The sequence below is a fragment of the Vicugna pacos genome, chromosome 12 (genome assembly GCF_048564905.1).
Source record: "Vicugna pacos chromosome 12, VicPac4, whole genome shotgun sequence".
NCBI classification, from domain to species: domain Eukaryota; kingdom Metazoa; phylum Chordata; class Mammalia; order Artiodactyla; family Camelidae; genus Vicugna; species Vicugna pacos.
The window spans coordinates 3,456,551-3,473,954 of NC_132998.1; the positions used below are offsets into that span (position 1 = coordinate 3,456,551).

General features: G+C 46.6%; 1 long non-coding RNA gene across 1 annotated transcript in view; it reads right to left on the reverse strand.

Moving 5' to 3' along the window:
* LOC140700350 (uncharacterized) overlaps nt 1-17,404 on the reverse strand; it is a 269,795-nt gene that overhangs the window by 77,278 nt on the left and 175,113 nt on the right. The window contains exon 6 of the long non-coding RNA XR_012078768.1: nt 16,356-16,478. This is a non-coding gene — a long non-coding RNA (uncharacterized lncRNA). The remainder of the gene's footprint in view (nt 1-16,355; nt 16,479-17,404) is intronic.

Below are 17,404 nucleotides of genomic sequence, written 5' to 3' on the forward strand. Positions count from 1 at the left end.
TGCCCAGAGCAGTCTGCAGATGTAATGCGAAGCCTATCATATCACCCAGGGCGTTTCCCACAAAACTGCAACAAATCATCCTAAAATTTATATGGAATCACAGAAGACCCAGAGTTACCAAAGTTCTACTGAAGAAAAAGACCGAAGCTGGAGGAACAACCCTCTCAGACTTCAGACAATCTTACAGAGCTATAGTCATCCATGGTATTTGTAGAAGAACAGACATATGGATCACTGGAACAGAACAGAATGCCCAGAAATAAACCCCCCAACATTTGGGCAATTAATCTTTGACAAAGGAGGCAAGAACATACAATGCAGTAAAGACAGTTTCTTGAGCTAGTGGTGAAGGGAAAACTGGACAGCTGCATGTACATCAATGAAGTTAGCCTACTCCCTCACACCATACACAAAAATACATTTAAATTGGATTAAAGGCTTAAACATAAGACAAGATACTAGAAACCTCTTAGAAGAAACCATAGGCAAAACATGATCTGACATACACCTCAGCAATGTTCCCCTAAGGCAGTCTACCCAAGCAATCGAAATAAAAGCAAAAATAAACGAATCGGACCTAACTGAACTTACAAACTTTTGCACAGCCAAGCAAGCCATAAGCAAAACAAAAAGACAACCTACGAAATGGGAGAAAATCTTTGCAAATGTTTCGACTGACAAAGGCTTTATTTCCAGAATATATAAACAGCTCATACAACTGAATAACTAAAAAACAAACAAGCCAGTCCAAAAATGGGCGGAAGACCTAAACAAGCAATTCTCTAAGGAAGAAACACAAATGATCAATAGACACATGAAAAAATGCTCAATATCACTAATTTCAGAGAAATGGAAATCAAAAATACAATGAGGTAGCACCTCACATCAGTCACAATGACCATCATTCAAAAGTGCACATATGACACATGCTGGAGAGGCTATGGAGAAAAGGGGACCTACCTACACTGCTGGTGGGATAGCAGTTTGGCGCAGCCACTGTGGAAAATACTAAGGAGACTTGTGAAAAGACTAGGAATCGACTTACCATATGACCCAGGAATCCCGCTCAGAAGGAACCCTACTTAAAAAAGACACCTGCACCACATTGTTCACAGCAGCACTAATTACAATAGCCAAGACATGGACACAACCTAAATGCCCATCAACAGATGACTGGCTAAAGAAGTTGTGGTATGTTTAGACAATGGAATACTACTCAGCCATAAAAAATAATAAAATAATGCCACTTGTAGCAACATGTATGGACCTGGAGATCGTCATTCTAAGTGAAGCAAGCCAGAAAGAGAAAGAAAAATATCATATTAGATTGCTTATATGTGGAATCTTAAAGAAAAAAAAAAGGAAAGAAAGAAAGAAAAGAAAATGACAAATAAACATAAATACAAAACAGAAACAGGCTCACAGACATAGAATACAAACTTGTGGTTGTTGGGGGGAGGCACGTAGGAAGGGACAGACTGGGAGTACAAAATTTGTACATACTGGCAGGTATATATACAATAGATAAACAAGATTATACTGTATAGCACAGGGAAATGCATACAATTATGTAAACATTGTGCATTACACTGGAAATTGACACAACATTCTAAACTCAGCATGAGTTAATAAAAAAGGAAACAGTAAATTCACAATAAATAAATAAAAAGAAAAGAAGTTGAGGTATATTTATACGATGGAATACTACTATGCCATGAAAAGGAATAAAATAATGTCACTTGCAGCAAAATGGATGGACCCAAAGATCATCATTCTAAGTTAAGTAAGCCATAAAAAGAAAGAAAAATACCACAGATCACTCATATGTGGAACCTTCAAAAAAGAAAGGACACTATGAACTCATTTACAATAGAGAAACAGACACGCAGACTTAGTATATAATCTTACGGTCACCAGAGAAAGGGGGTGTGAAAAGAGAAATTTGGTCGTTTACAATCTACAAATCTAACTCATCATATATAAAGAAAGATTTTTAAAAATCTTCTTCTGTATAACACAGAGACCTCTGCTCAATATCTCATACTAACCTACAATGGAAAAACTGCCAAAGCTACCACCTGAAGAACCAAGAGGAAAAAGAGGAGTCAGTTATCCTAGGCTACAGCCCAGTTCCTTCACAAGTCCTTGCCGGACGCCCCCACTGCCACTGCCCACTGACAACACTGCCCCCTCCTGCCAGGAAAAGGCCGACATGAATACATGCACCTAGTGAACATGGGGCGACAGAGGCCGCCTCCAGAACAGGCCACGGGGGAGGCGGGAGCGAGTCCACCTGCTCCCCCAGCCCCTGGCCACCACTGCCCGCTGACAGCACTGTGCCCGCCTCCCGGGAGCGAGCTCATCCAGAAACAAGTGTCCCGGGAATCTGGGGCAGCAGCGGAGAGATGGGTGCTGCCCTTGACAAACGTGGGGCAGTAGAGGCCACCACTAGGCAAGGCTGCAGGGGAGATGGGAGCAAGATGACCAGAGCGGAGAATCCAGGGCAGAGCCCCTACACCCATCTCCGTCAACTTCCCCTCACTGTGCAGGCCTCCCAGGGGCAAGCGAACCAGGAGACATGCCTCCCGTGAACCTGGGGCATTAGAGGCCGCCCCCAGGCCAGGCCGCGGGGAAGGCGGGAACAAATCCCCCGGCTCCCACAGGGTAGCCCCCCTTATTCCACCTCCACAGCTGCCACACCTGCCATCGTCCCCGCTGCTCCCTGACTGGACCATACAGGGCTCTAGGGCGCAGTCTGACCTAAAGACAAACCTGGGGCAGCAGAGACCTACCCCGCCAGGCCGCGGAGGAGATGGGGGCAAATGACTGGCTCACAGGGGGCAGCCCCCTCCCCACGCCGCAACCGCCAGGGCTACGGCCTCTGCCATCTTCCCAGCCCCCTGGCCGCACTGCGCCCGTGGTCTTACTAAAGTGGGTATAGAGGGAACATGTCTCAACATAATAAAAGCTATTTATGACAAACCTACAGTCACCACAATACCCTACCAAGAGAGCGGAAAGCCTTTCTGCTAAGCCTTTCTTGTTATTTAACCTTCACACTAGATTTATAAGTGACTTCACCACCACCAGCATTACAACAGGAGAGTATTCGGAATGGAACACTTTTTTTTATTTTACCAGGGGCTTTTCTGCTTTCTGAAGTTTTCCTGTTACTAATTTGCATCACTTCATTTCCTCTTGAAGAACTCCTTTTAGCATCTCTCGTGAGGCAATGATAGTGGTGATGAACTTCTTTAGCTTCTGTTTGTCTGTAAAACTCTTTCTCTCTCCTTTAATTCTGGAGGATAGCTTTGCCAGGTAGAGGATTCTTGGCTGATAGTTTTTTCTTTCAGCACTTTGAATATAAAACACCGTGAGAACTCTCTTCTGGCCTGCAAAGTTTCTGCTCAAAAATCCACTGGCAGTCTTATGAGCATCCCCATATCATAGTAAGTCGCTTTGCTCTTGCTGCTTTTAAGACTGTCTCCTTGTCTTTAACTTGTGTTGGATTACAATGTGTCTCACTGTGGGATTCTTTAGATGCAGCTTATTTGGAGTTCTGCGCTTCCTGGGTCAGGACGTCTGTTTCTCGCCCCAGTTTAGGGAGGTTTTCAGCCATTATTTCTTCCAATAGGCGTTCTGCCTCTTTTCCTCTCTCCTCTCCTCTGGAACGTCTACAATGTCCATGTTCACCTGCTTGGTGGTTCCTGAAAGGCCCCTAAGTATCTTCACTGTTCATTCTTTTTCTTTCTTGCTCTCCACCTGAATAAATTCTAGCACCCTGTTTTCAAGTATACTGATCATTCCTTTTGCTCAATCTAGTCTACTATTGAACCTCTCAACTGAATTTTTCAGTTCAATTATTTTTATTCTATTTTTCAGTTCTACGATTGCTGTTTTATACATTTCCATATTTCCTATCTCTTGCTAAAGTTTTCACTTTGTTCATTAATTGCTCTCTTGAATCAGTGAGCATCTTCATGACTGTCATTTTGAACTCTCTCTCTCTCAGGTTGATCATTCTGGTGAGTTTCTGAAAATCCAGCTTGTCCTTTTGTTTGGAATCTATTCCCGTTTCTTCATTTTCCTTGACCCTCTCTGTTGCTTTCTGCACATTAGACAAAACCGCCGCCTCTCCCAGTCTGGGTGGAATGGTCTCCTGGGGGAGCTGAACCCGGCCGTCAGCCAGCCCTGAGCTCCTGGTTGTCTGTCTTACACCTCTGCCATTGTCCAAACTGCTCTCTTTGTTTTAGTGGCTCCCTAGACCCATCAGTTTTCCAAAGGGGAAACTCTCAGGCAGCGCCTAAATGTGGGTTGATTGGAAGTTGGACCCTCAGACAGGACTGAGAAAGTGTGTAATACGGCCCTTTCTATAGAGAAACTGGGAGACGAGTGTTTTGACTTGCTCACCCCGTGCTGAGCTGAGGGGTATAGCTTGGGGGGGGGTATTCCTGTGTCCATTTAAAAAGCGCACCTTTCTTTCAGTCCTGTGGGACTCGGGAGTGGAAGTCCTACACGCTACCAAACCTGGGTGACTAGGGGCCCATCTCTCGAATGGCAGCTGTAAAAGCTGGGGCACTAGATGTGTGGACAGACTCCTCCCAGGGAGATGCTTGCTTTTACTGTTGGAGTGAGCCAGAGGGAGAAGGCGGGGCTCTGGGGAGGGTCACAGCTGGCACCTGTGTGTGTGCTAACTAGATGCTGGGCCCCAGGAGGCCCTTTGCAAAGTCTGCAACCAAACCCCTTCCAGGCAAGTGGAAGCTGGAAGATCACATTTCTACCTGCAACCTCTGAGCTGGGGCCTAGGGGAGTAGCCCAGCGGGTGCTGGTGCTCCCACTGGTTCCGTTTGCCACATTCCTGTGGGACTGGTGGACACAGGCCCTGCTGACTTTCAGAGCACAGTGACGTGGGAGCTTGTCCCTTGGATGGAAGCCTTAGTTAAGGGGAGGGGTGCGAGTTGTTCAGTTCAGACCCCTCGCTCCACAGGGAGAAGCTGGGAGTTGGGGGGCCCCTCAACTGCAGGGCACTGCGCTGGGGGTGGGGTTGATGGAGGGGATGTGCCTTTCCTACCCCTTCTGACGTGGGTGTTTTCTGTTACCTGATGTGTAGGAGTCACTCAGCCAGGCTCTGGGTTTCTCTCAGAGGCAACTGCTCCACGAATACCCGTGTATTCAGTGCCTCTGTGGTAGAAGGGACATTCAGGAGCCTCAAGTTACCATCTCTGTCCTTTGAAGTTCTTTCTGGAACTTCAGACCCGTATCTCCCAACTGTGCATTTGACAGCTCTGTTCGGATGTGTCACAGCACCTCAAACCTCGCTCATCCGAGGTAAAGCTCGCCCGGGCTTCCCCGCCCCTAAAGCCTGCCCCTCCCGTGGTGCCCATCTTAGGTGACGGGAAATCCCACTTGTTACCGAGTCCAAACTCATTCTGCTCGCCGCACGACAGGCCAATAAAACGGGAGATGAGGGGCTGGGCAAGGATAGTGACTTTATTCGGAAAGCTGGCCGACCGACAGGATGGCAGACTAATGTCTTGGAGAACCATCCTACTCCAGTCAGAACACAGTCTCCTTTTATACAGAAAAACAGGGGAGGCGGTGTGGATGGTTGTTGCAAACTTCTTGCCACAGGAAGCCTTTGTTCCTGCAGCTGTCCATGTGAGTCAGGCCCTGGTGTCCCTGTAAACCTCCAACAAACAAAGGCTATTTTCTGTTTTGCAACCTGCCATCTCTACATCAGTGTGCAAGTGCTAACATCCCAGAACGGGCTCTCCTGTACGTTTCAGGCTAAAGGCAACACTGCTTTACAAAAGGTGCAGAGCTAGCAAGACGAAGCCTGGAAAACAAGGCACAGTGGTGAAAGCCACAGGAACAGATCCAACATGGAGTCCGATCTGTTCTTTTCCGTTACAGAGGGACACGGTGACAGCCTCCTGGCAGTTGGCCGGAGGCGTGGCCTGCTGAGAGCAGCCTGGTGATTGGCCGGACAGGACGCAGGGGTCACAGGGAGGCATTGTGATGCACCACGGGCGGTTATAAAAGCCGGCGCCGCTGCCAAGGTGAGCCATAGCAGAGATGGCCTTTCTGGTTCTCCTGCTACTTGTGGCCACGTCCTCGACCGCCTTCTCCACACCCACCTCTGACACACTCCATGCCCATTCCTCTTGCCCCGGGCCCCTCACCCACACCGAGCACCCTACTCCCACGCCAGGGTCCGCCTTCGGGCCCCTCTGCGGGCCAGCAAGCCCGCGTACCCGCAGCCGGCGCCTCCTGTACCGGCATGGGCTGGCCTGGCTCCTCTCCTGGTTCCAGCCCCATGGTGGGGGATCGGGCACCAACAAGACCACAGCAAACCCCTGCCCATCCTGGGACTGTCCCTCCCAGGCCTCTGCTGTCCCAACACGGCTTTACACCAGCCAGCCGAGTGACCACGGAGACACACTGGACAGAGGGCAGCCGCTGACTCCTGTGCCGCACTTCCCAGGACCTCCTCCAACTGAGCCGCGGGTATCCGGCCCCAAGCCTCATGTGGACGCAGCGCGCGTCATCCTTTGCCTCTGGCCGTCGGCACCTCTGCCGGTCCCGGGTCAGCTGGCAGGAAGAGGCTGCTATAGCGTGCCTGAAGAAGACATCCTGCCGGTCCTCACGCGTGCCGTCCCCTACCTTGGCCCTGGCTCTCTTGGCCCTGGTTCCCTCCCTGACTCTCAGCCCCAACCTCCTCCACGAAGGGAAGAACGGGTAGCACCAGTCCAGCCTGCCCTACAGCCAGCCAGCCAGACCGGAGCCCAAGACACAGACCAGAAACGGAAACCTGGACCCAAAGGCCGTCCTGTCCCTGACGTGGACTGGAAACATCCCAGGCCACCAGCCCAGGCCAGGCTTGAAACACCGCTGCTGTGGCCGGAGCAGTCGCGTCAGTGGTGGTCCAAGGAGGCGACGGTGGGCTTTGGCAAGGACAGGCACTCCAACATCACCATTTCGGTGCCCGGGACCCTTGAGAGCGTGGTCCTCCTCCTCATGGGTCACTGGGCCGAGGCGCCGGCAGGCCCCTGGGCTGGGGCCACATTCCACCTACCATCGTGGTTCTATAACACCTGCGGGGTCATCTTTGTCCTCAGACTCATCTTGGGGAGGAGAAAGGGGCCAGCAGAACAGGAGCCCCGGGTCGTGGCAGGGAGGGAGGGGCATGGGCACATTCCATCGGAGCCCTTGGCCCTGAGCCTGGAGGAGTCCTTGGCTGAGCTCCAGAGGCTGCTGGAGGGGAATTATGAGCTGGACTGGGAGGCGGAGGCCTTGCAGCAGCAGGAGTGGTGGGGCAAGCAGGAGGCTGAGGTCAATGAGATCAAAAGGGCCTTGGAGGGTTTGCTCCACGAGGTGTTTTAACTCTCCCCTCGGGTGGGGGGGTGAGTTGGGGGGGAAGGGGGTGGGGGGGCATGGGAGGAGAGCTTCCCATGTATGTGGATTGTCAATAAATAACGTGTTGGAATGCAAAACGTGTCCACGAGTGATGGGGGCCCCGGGAACCGCATCGCACGGAGTCCTCACACCCTTCAGCGGGCTGGTGTCCACTAGGCAGGTGCCTCCGTGGTTGTGAACTACAGAGCCAGCACCACGACACCCTGCCCGACCTCCTGGTGCCAGCGCCGAGCGGGGTGCCTTTGGACGGAGAGAAACCAGGTGGCAGGTCTGCTCCCGGTGTTTCTCCAAAGACTGCTTCCGGCCTGAGGCAGCCAGCTGGTCGCAAACCTTAGGTTTCCACCTGACGTTCTGGCTCTGCCCTCCAGCCACGGCGGCAGTGCCCCTCCACCCCAGGGTCCTGCATGGGGCAGGCCTTGGATGATCGATCACGGGGGAGGGACCAGAGGCAGGAGCTCTACTCTCTGCTGCTGGGTGGGGGCACGGGGAGAGGGGGCGCAGACAGCTGGCCGTGCGCTCAGAGCCACAGAAGCCCTACAGGACCGGGGGCGGACCTGCTCTGGCTGCTCTAGGTTGGAGGAGCGGCGGGTGGACAGAGCAAGGCAGAGCAGCTTTCAGGTGGGAACTGGGAGACCAGAGGGTGCTGGCGGACGTGGAGGGAAGTGGCTGCTTCCAAGAGGCGGAGCTGAGAATCGGTGATTAGTAGGGCACTGAGGGACTGCGGGGCGGCAGCTCAGGTGGGGTGGGATCCATCTCCCAGGAGCCACCCCAGCAGAGTCCCCTCTCACGTCCTCGACCAGCTGCGAGACCAGAGAGTGGCCGAGTCAGTGTCCTCTGATCCCGAGGGGGCAACACGGCCCACCTGGCAGGGCGCTCCTCGCAGCAGGGTCTGACATAAACCTGAGGTTGGTCACAATGGGACGAAACAGCACTGAGTTTCACAGAGTTGACAAAACGTCTTACTCACGCAATTGAGTCTAACTAGTCACCGAAAAATATCACTGTCCCTTCTGCATACATCAGAACACGTTTTAAGAGAAGTAAGCCACAAAAAGAAAGGAAAATACCTTAGACTGCTCATATGCGGAAACCAAAAGAAAGAAAGGACACTATGAACTCACCTACAAAACAAAGAGATTCGCAGACACAGTAAACAATCTTATGGTTACCAGGGAAAGTGGGTGGGAAAAGAGAAACTTGGTCGTTAGAGCTTTACAAATGTAAGTCACTATATATAAAGATAGATTTTTTAAAAGTTTCCTCTGTATAACACAGAGACCTCTGCTCAATATCTCATAATAACCTATAATGGAAAAACACCACAGCCACCACCTGAAGAAGCAAGTGAAAAAAGAGGAGAGTCGGTTATCCTGGGCTGGAGCCCAGTCCTTCACAAGTCCTTGCCCCGCCCCCCACTCCACCGCCACTGCCCCCTGAGCACACTGCGCCCTCCTCCCAGCACCAGGCTGACATGAATACATGCACCCAGTGAACCTGGGGCGACAGAGACCACCCCCAGGACAGGCCACAGGGGAGGTGGGAGAAGTCCACCTGCTTTCCCAGGGCAACCCCCATCCCCTGGCCACCACTGCCCCCTGATAGCACTGCGCCTGCCTCCCGGGAGCCACCTCACCTGGAAACAAGTGGCCTGGGAATCTGGGGCAGTGGCAGGAAGACGGGTGCTGCCCTTCATGAAGTGGTATATTTGCCCCCATCTCCCCTGCGACATGGCCTGGGGGCAGCCTCTGCTGCCCCAGCTTCGCTGGAGGCACCTCCTCATGTCAGCCTGCTCCTGGGAGGCGGGTGGGGTGTGGTCAGTGGGCGGTGGTAGCTGGTAGGGGGACTGTCCTGTATGAACCTGTGGATCTGCTTCAATCTTCCCTGCATCCTGTCCAGGGGCGGCCTCTGCCGGCCCAGTTTCCCAGGACTCATGTTACAAGTCAGTCTACTCCTGGGAGGCTGGGGCCCTGAGGTCAGGGGGTGGCAGTGGTGGTAGAGGCGGTTGGGACCAAGGTCACCCCGTGTGAGCCCGGGGATTTGCTCCCACTTCCCGCTGTCCCTGCTGCCACCCCCCACACTGACTGCACTGTGCCTGCCTCCTAGCAGAAGGCTGACCTGTACCTGGCATCCCATGAACCTGCGGCAGCAGAGGCCACCACTACGCCAGGCCACAGGGGAGATGGGAGCAAGATGACCAGAGCAGAGCATCCAGGGCAGGCCCCCAATACCCGCCCCCGTCACTGGCCCCAAAACCCCTGACCACACCGAGCAATCCTTCTGGGAGCAAGCTAACCAGGAGACATGATTCCCACGAACCTGGGGCATTACAGGCCGCCCCCAGGCCAGGCCGCGGGGAAGGTGGGAATAAATCCCCCAGCTCTCACAAGAAAGCCCCCCCTTATTCCACCTCCACAGCTGCCACACCTGCCATCGTCCCCGCTGCTCCTTGACTGGACCACACAGGCCTCTAGGGCGCAGTGTGACCTAAAGACGAACCTTGGGCAGCAGAGACCGCACCCCGCCAGGCCGCAGAGCAGATGGGGGCAAATGACTGCCTCCCACTCGGCAGCCCCCCTCCCCATGCCACCAGGGCTACGGCCCCTGCCATCTTCCCAGCCCCCTGGCCGCACTGCGCCCGTGGTCGTACTAAAGTGGGTATAGAGGGAACATGTCTCAACATAATAAAAGCTATTATGACAAACCTACAGTCACCACAATACCCTACCAAGAGAGCGGAAACCCTTTCCGCTAAAATCTGGAACAAAAGAAGGATGCCCACTCTCACCACTTCCATTCAATATCGTTTTAGAGTTCCTAGCCATAGCAATCAAATGAGAAGAAGAAATAAAAGGGATCCCAGCTGGAAAAGTAAAGGTCAAAGTGTCATTATATGTGGGTGACATGATGCTACATATAGAAAACCCTGAAGGCTTCACACACAAACTACTAGAGCTACTACCCGGCAAGGCAGCAGCACACAACATCCACACACAGACGTCAGGGGCCTGGCTTCACACGAAAGTAATAAACACTTTTAAAACTGCATCCAAAAAATAAAATACTTAGGAATAAATCTGACCAAGAACGTGAAAGACTTACATGCGGAGAACTACAAAACACTGACTACGGAAACTAAAGAGGACTTAAAGGACGGAAAGATATCCCAGGTTCTTGCACTGGAAGAATTAATATTGTTAAAATGGTCATCCTGCCCAGAGCAGTCTGCAGATTCAATGTGAACCCTATCTGTTAGAAATCTGTTGGGAACAACAGAAGCTGCCCTTTAACATTGTCATAGTTTTGGTTTTTTTTGTTTGTTTGTTTTTTGGTTTTGCAGGAGAGAGATAGACAAAATTAACTCAAGACTTTTTGGGATGAGTTCTGAGTGCCCTGAGATATCTCATGTTCTAAGTAGGTAACAGTTGGCTTTACCCACTGAAGTCTATTTTGGGAAGATCTGTGGCTTTGTTTAGCTAGTGCCTTTAGGAGAATGTGGAAACCTGTAAGAACACCTTGCTTTGGTTACAAAGTAAAAGACCATCAAAGTCCTGACTAAGAATGGAGCCTTGGGTAAAGCCTACGGAGTCTAAGCTGGCTTTAAGGACCTGGAAGAATACTGAGGAAAAACGCACAATGTTTCTGAGGTTCGCAAATCCATGTTAGCTGTCTTTCTCTGAACATAAACACAAAGGGAAACTGTAAGTCAGGGGCAATGGGATTAGAAAGCTGTGCCAGAGTCAGTTACTGACACTCTAGCTACATCAGCAGGACCTGAGTTAAGAAGAGTAGTTGGATTAGGGACTCCAGTAAGACGAGGAATTACAAAAGCACTGATGGCTCCTGCATCTTGTACAAAGCAGTAACTTGATTTTCATCTGAATCAAGTTTCCCTTCTTTCTTTACTGACAAGACTGAGGTACTGCAGGGTGAGAAAGTAAAGAACTTGGCTCTACTGTAGATTCAATTCTTTTTTTGCTTCTTGAGAGAGAGGATACTGGGCTCTCTCAAGAGGATGTTGTTGCCACAGCTGCCACCCTAATTAAAACTGCTGGGACAGGTTTATTCCTTTTCCAGACAACGTGCATGGGCTCTACACTGAGTAGCAATCCAACCTCAACAGCATGTGAGGATCAGAGACAAATTAGGACATCTTTGAAGGCTGCATTCTCTTCAGAGGATTTTAAATAGAGATAGGTCTCTACTAGGGAAAGTAGGAAGTTTGAGATTTGGCCTGAGTGCAGGGGAAAAAAAAAACACCTTTCTCATTACATTGTTTGGTAGCATTAAATTTACATAAGTCTCTACCTAAAACGCTTGCTGATGAGGAATGAGAAACTAGAAAGGTCTGATGGGTGGTTAGAGGGCCTAAAGATCTGGGGGGTAACCTGAGATCTGACAGTAAAATAGGTTGTCCAGAGACTCTGACAGCTTGAACAGAATCAGAGGTGACAAGAGATAATCCGCTAAGCCTATGGTAGAGAAAGCTGAATGAGTATCAACTAAGAGAACAGTTTCTGATACTCCATTTTAAGTTTAATGGTAGATTCTGGGGTACAACTGAGAATTGACTGACCCCATCAATTGATCAGAAATTACCCTATAGAAGTGAAAAGTGTCTCTGAGGCACATGGAATCTAGGGAAATTTTATGTAAGCCTTTTTTTGTTTTATGTACATTCCAATGTACCAGCTTTTACAGTATTTGCAGATAGCTTGAGATGGGTAGGGGAGGCTCTGTGGTTGGCAAGAAAAATTGGTGAGTACTGAATTACCCTTAAAGTCATATTTCTGTTTTTTAAACACTCAATTTGCAAGGCAGGATTGTTGATTTCAGTTTCTATTTTCTCCTGCTTTCCTGCAAGCTATTTTCAAAGAATGAAATAGCAACTTCAGTAGTAACACTGAGAGATTGTTCTGCATAGCCAAACCACACCATTTTGGATTTGTCTTTTCATATCAGAGAGAAGACTTGTTATTAAGGTGGAAATTAAAAGATTTCTATGACCTAATAAAACTTACAAGCTTTTGCACAATAAAGTTAACCACAAACAAAATGAAAGACAACCTGTGGAATCAGAGAAAATATTTTCAAGTTATGCAACTGACAAAGGATTAATTTCAAAAATATACAAACAGCTCATACAGTTCAATATCAAAACAAACAAACAAACAAACAAACCAAAGAAATCCCCCAAATTGGCAGAAGTTCTAAACAGGCATTTCTCCAAAGAAAACACATAGATGGCCAGCAGACACATGAAAAGATGCTCAACATCACTAATTATTAGACAAATGAAAATCAAAACTACAATGAGGTATCATCTCACACCAGTAAGAATGGCCATCGTCAAAGAGTCTACAAATAATAAATGACAGAGAGGATGTAGAGAAAAGGGAACCCTCCTACACTATTGGTGAGAATGTAAATTGATGCAGTCACCATGTAAAACAATATAGAAGTTCCTTAAAAAACTAAAAATAGTTACCCTATGATCCAGCAATCCTACTCCTAGGGATATATCTGGAAAAGATAAAAACTCTTAACACAAAAAGATACATGTATCCCAATGTTCATAGCAGCACTATTTACCATAGCCAAGACATGGAAGCAATCTAGATGCCTGTCAACTGATGAATGAATAAAAAAGATGTGATATAGATAGATACAATGAAATATTATCCAGCCATAAAAATGAAATAATCCCACTTGCAACAATATGAGTGGACACAGAGATGATCATATTAAGTGGTGTAAGTCAGACAAAGACAAATACCATAAGGTATCATTTATATATGGAATCTAAAAAACTCATACAAATGAAGTTATTTATAAAACAGAAACAAAATCACATACAAAGAAAACAAACTTATGGTTACCTAAGGGGAATGGGGGAAAAAATAAGGAGTTTGGATTAGTATATATACACACTACTATATAGAAAACAGAATAGCAAAATAGATCCTGTTGCATGGTGCTGAGGCCTCTGCCAAAGTTATTTCTTTGCCATCAGTATTTACATAAGTAACCTGAATACCTAGTCCTGGACATCAGGCTGGAGTATTTCACGTTATTTTTGCAGGGTAAGAGAAGAAAGTGGTAAGGTGGATATTTAAGGGATTCTCTGGGGAAGCCGAAAGAGTTTCAAGGATTAAAGGAACTTGTTAAGGGTTGAATTTGGGGAAGAGGGATTTGAGACAGGGGTCCAGAGATCTAAAAGATCTCTGAAGAGTCAGACAGGGAGTTCGGGATAAATAAGAGTGAAGGAGCATGGAGAAGGGGAATTTACTGTGGTGTGGAATTTAACTTTTGTTTTGAACCTCATTTCCATTCTTTAATCTTGTTTAAAGTGTCCATAAGGCTACCCAAATGATCTTTTTTATCCTTCTTTCAATTTGATCATTCCATAGGTACCAATAGGACATGTATTTAGGATGAGAGCTCTTTAAAATTATTTTTTTTTCCAAATATAAAAATTTTTTCAAATCAAAGGATCTATCACCTGGCCACTAACAAATAGAACTTTTAAAGGTGTACCCCTTTCAATAGGGACCCAATCCAGTAAGCCTTTCCATAGAAAGACTTAAAGGTAACTTTCCATACTTAGAATAAATTTTCCTCATGGATGCAAGAGATCCCTGGAGGTGGTGCAGCCCACATGATCCAAAAAGTCACTCATAAAGAAAGATCAAGAAAGCAAAGACCTCTCTCTGACTTCAGCCTATACTAGAAAGCTACAGTAATCCAAACAGTATGGTAGTGGCACAAAACCAGACACCTAGATCAGTGGAACAGAATACAGAGCTCAGAAATAAACCCACACACTTATGGCCAATTGATTTATAACAAAGAAGGCAAGAATATACAATGGAGAAAAGACTGTCTCTTCAATAAGCAGTGCTGGGAAAACTGGACAGCTACATGGAAAAGAATGAAATTAGAACACTTCTTCACACTATATACAAAAGTAAACTCAAAATTGATTAAAAACCTAAATGTAAAACCAGAAACCATAAAAATCCTAGAAGAAAACATAGGCGGAACACTCTTTGACAAAAACTGTAGCAATATTTTTTTGGATCTGTCTCTTAAAGCAAAGGAAACAAAAGCAGAAATAAACAAATAAGGCCTAACTAAATTTAAAATCTTTTACAAAGCAGAGGAAACCATTCACAAAATGAAAAGACAACTTACTAAATGGGAGAAAATATATGCGAATGGTATGATCAATAAAGAGTTAATATCCAAAATATATAAACAGCTCTATAATTCAATATTAAAAAAATTGATTTAAAAATGGGCAGAAAACCTAAATAAACCTTTTCCCAAAGACATACAAGTGGCCAAAAGGCATGTGAAAATTTGCTCAACATTGCTAATCATCAGAGAAATACAAATCAATGGCACAGTGAGATACTACTTTACACATGTCGAAATGGCTATTATTAAAAAAGAACACAAATAACAAATATCAGCAAGAATGCAGAGAATAGGACCCTCAGTACTTGGTGGGAATGTAAATTGGTACACTGTGGAAAACAGTATGGAGGTTCCTCAAAAACTGAAAACAGAACTACCATATGATTCAGCAATTCTACTCCTGGGTATATATACAAAGAAAACAAAAACACTAATTCAAAAAGATACATACACCTCAATGTTCATAGCAGCATTAATTAAAATGATCAAGCTATGGAAGCAACACAAGCGTACAACAACAGATATATTGATAAAGAAGATGTGATATATATACACAATGGAACACTAAGGCATAAAAAAGAATGGAATTCTGCCATTTGCAACCACATGGATGGACCTGGAGGCTATTATGCTGAGAAAAATAAGTCAGATAGAAAATGAAAAACACTGTATGTTATTATTTATATGTGCAATTTAAAAATAAAACAAACAAATATATATAACAAAATAGAGACTCATAGACAGAGAACAAACTAATGGCTACCCGTAGGGAGAGGGAAGTGGGGAGGGGCAAGAAAAGGTAAGGGGTTAAGAGGGACAAACAATTACGTATAAAATACATAAGCTGCAAGGACATATTGTGCAGCAAAGGGCATACAGCCAATATTTTATAATAACTGTAAGTGGAGAAAATCTATAAAAATTTTGAATCGCTGAGTTGTACACATCTGAAAATAATACAGTATTATAAACCAACTATATCTCAAATTCAAAACGAAAGCCACAACCTTTTTATCACAAATGGTAATGACAGTGTTTGTGAGAACTTGTGTCTCCAGCATCCCACAAAAGTAAGACGCTTCCAAACACAGATCTGATAATCTGACACCGGACAGCCAGTATCGAGACGCAGCTTTTCCAGCACTGACAAGGCAATGAGGGTAGAGATGACAAAGGCCCTTTAAGGGCTGAGAACTCATAGTAAGACAGACTCTCCCAGAGCTGGCAGAGTCAGACGGAAAATGCTGCGAGCACACTCTGCCTTAGGTTCCTCGTCCGGTGGCTAGCTACCTGATGCAGGCCCAACAGCTTCCTTTCTGGTTGGCAGAGGGGAGGAGGTTACAAGCCAGGCTCTCAGAATATGAAACAAGGTAAAAGGAGAACCTCATCTAGTATTTTTACCAGCAAGCCACAGCAAAGTTTGTCCAAACAGGCTCCAATCCAGCGAGAACTGTATACCCACCTATTTGTGATACCAGCTCAAACAACAGGCTGATAAGACCCATAAGGAAAACAATGCCAATCTCTGGGACGGAAAAGAGCAATTAAAACAAAGAGCTCCTCGGAAGGGCGTCTTCTCTGTTCTACCAGCAGAGAGCATTGCAAGAGTGGGGCCCTGTGTCCTTTCACTCAGAGGCCTCACCGTCACGCCTGGTGGCTGGAGTCTGGCTTTTGTGTCCAGAAAAGAAGATACCAGCTCGATAATTTCGCAGCATAAAACAAACAGCACAAGAGTCACTTACCTTTTGCTGACTATTTTAGGTGTTCTAAGAGAGTGGGGAGTCCCAGCCAATGATATTCCATCCTTGCCACTGTAATTGTAGGGATGAAAAATACATTTTCTCCACCTCCTTAGGTTCTGGGTCCTATGGATTAGAATGACAAATGACGTATTAACAGGAGAAGAACATGTCAAGTTTATTTAATGTTTTTACATGTACACAAGAGCTTTCACAGGAAAAATGAAGACTCAAAGAAGCAGTTAGGGCCAAGAGCTTATATAGCTTTTTAACAAAGAATGATAAAATTGTGCAGATGTATAAGAAGCAGTTAGGGCCAAGAGCTTATATAGCTTTTTAACAAAGAATGATAAAATTGTGCAGATGTGACGATACAAAGGAACAGGGGGTTACATTTCTAGTGGACATGAATTCTGGGAAAGTGACTAAGAAATCTATGGGGAAAATTAATGGAAGATAAAGGTTATTTTAGGTTTGTGTGTATACATCCATTTCACCACTGACCTCCAATCTCCCATAGAGGAATGTTCTTTTCTTTCTAGTACAGGAAGAATAACTTTCTCATAGGAAATTCTATAACCTACTTTAAAGTAGAAAGGAGGAGGTCAGGGAGTCCTTCCTGCATCTGTTGTTTCTCAAGTGTCTTCAGCTCCGAACTGTCAATATGCCAAAGTGGCTTATTTTGGGGTGGCATATTCTGAACCTCTTAACACATACACACAATCTTGGGACTCTTGCATATTTTTCTGGGGGGGAGCAACCTGAAATATCAATTTAAGTTGCATTGACAAGATTGCACCTAAAAAGGAAAAAAAGGTTTTTTTCTGTTTTTTTAGCTCCAAGCAGATATTTTTATGTGAAAGGGTACATTTTTAAAGAACTGTGAGGGAGTTATGTGCAAAAATTCTGTTCATGTATAACAGCATTTGTTCTAATACCTCCCACACATCACTTTTAAAATGTACCCCTTTTTGCTTTATACATTGTTGTCTTGGGAGGCACTGTGACTTGGTAGGGAGTGGGTATTAGCAGGGGGAAAAACTAAAAACAAA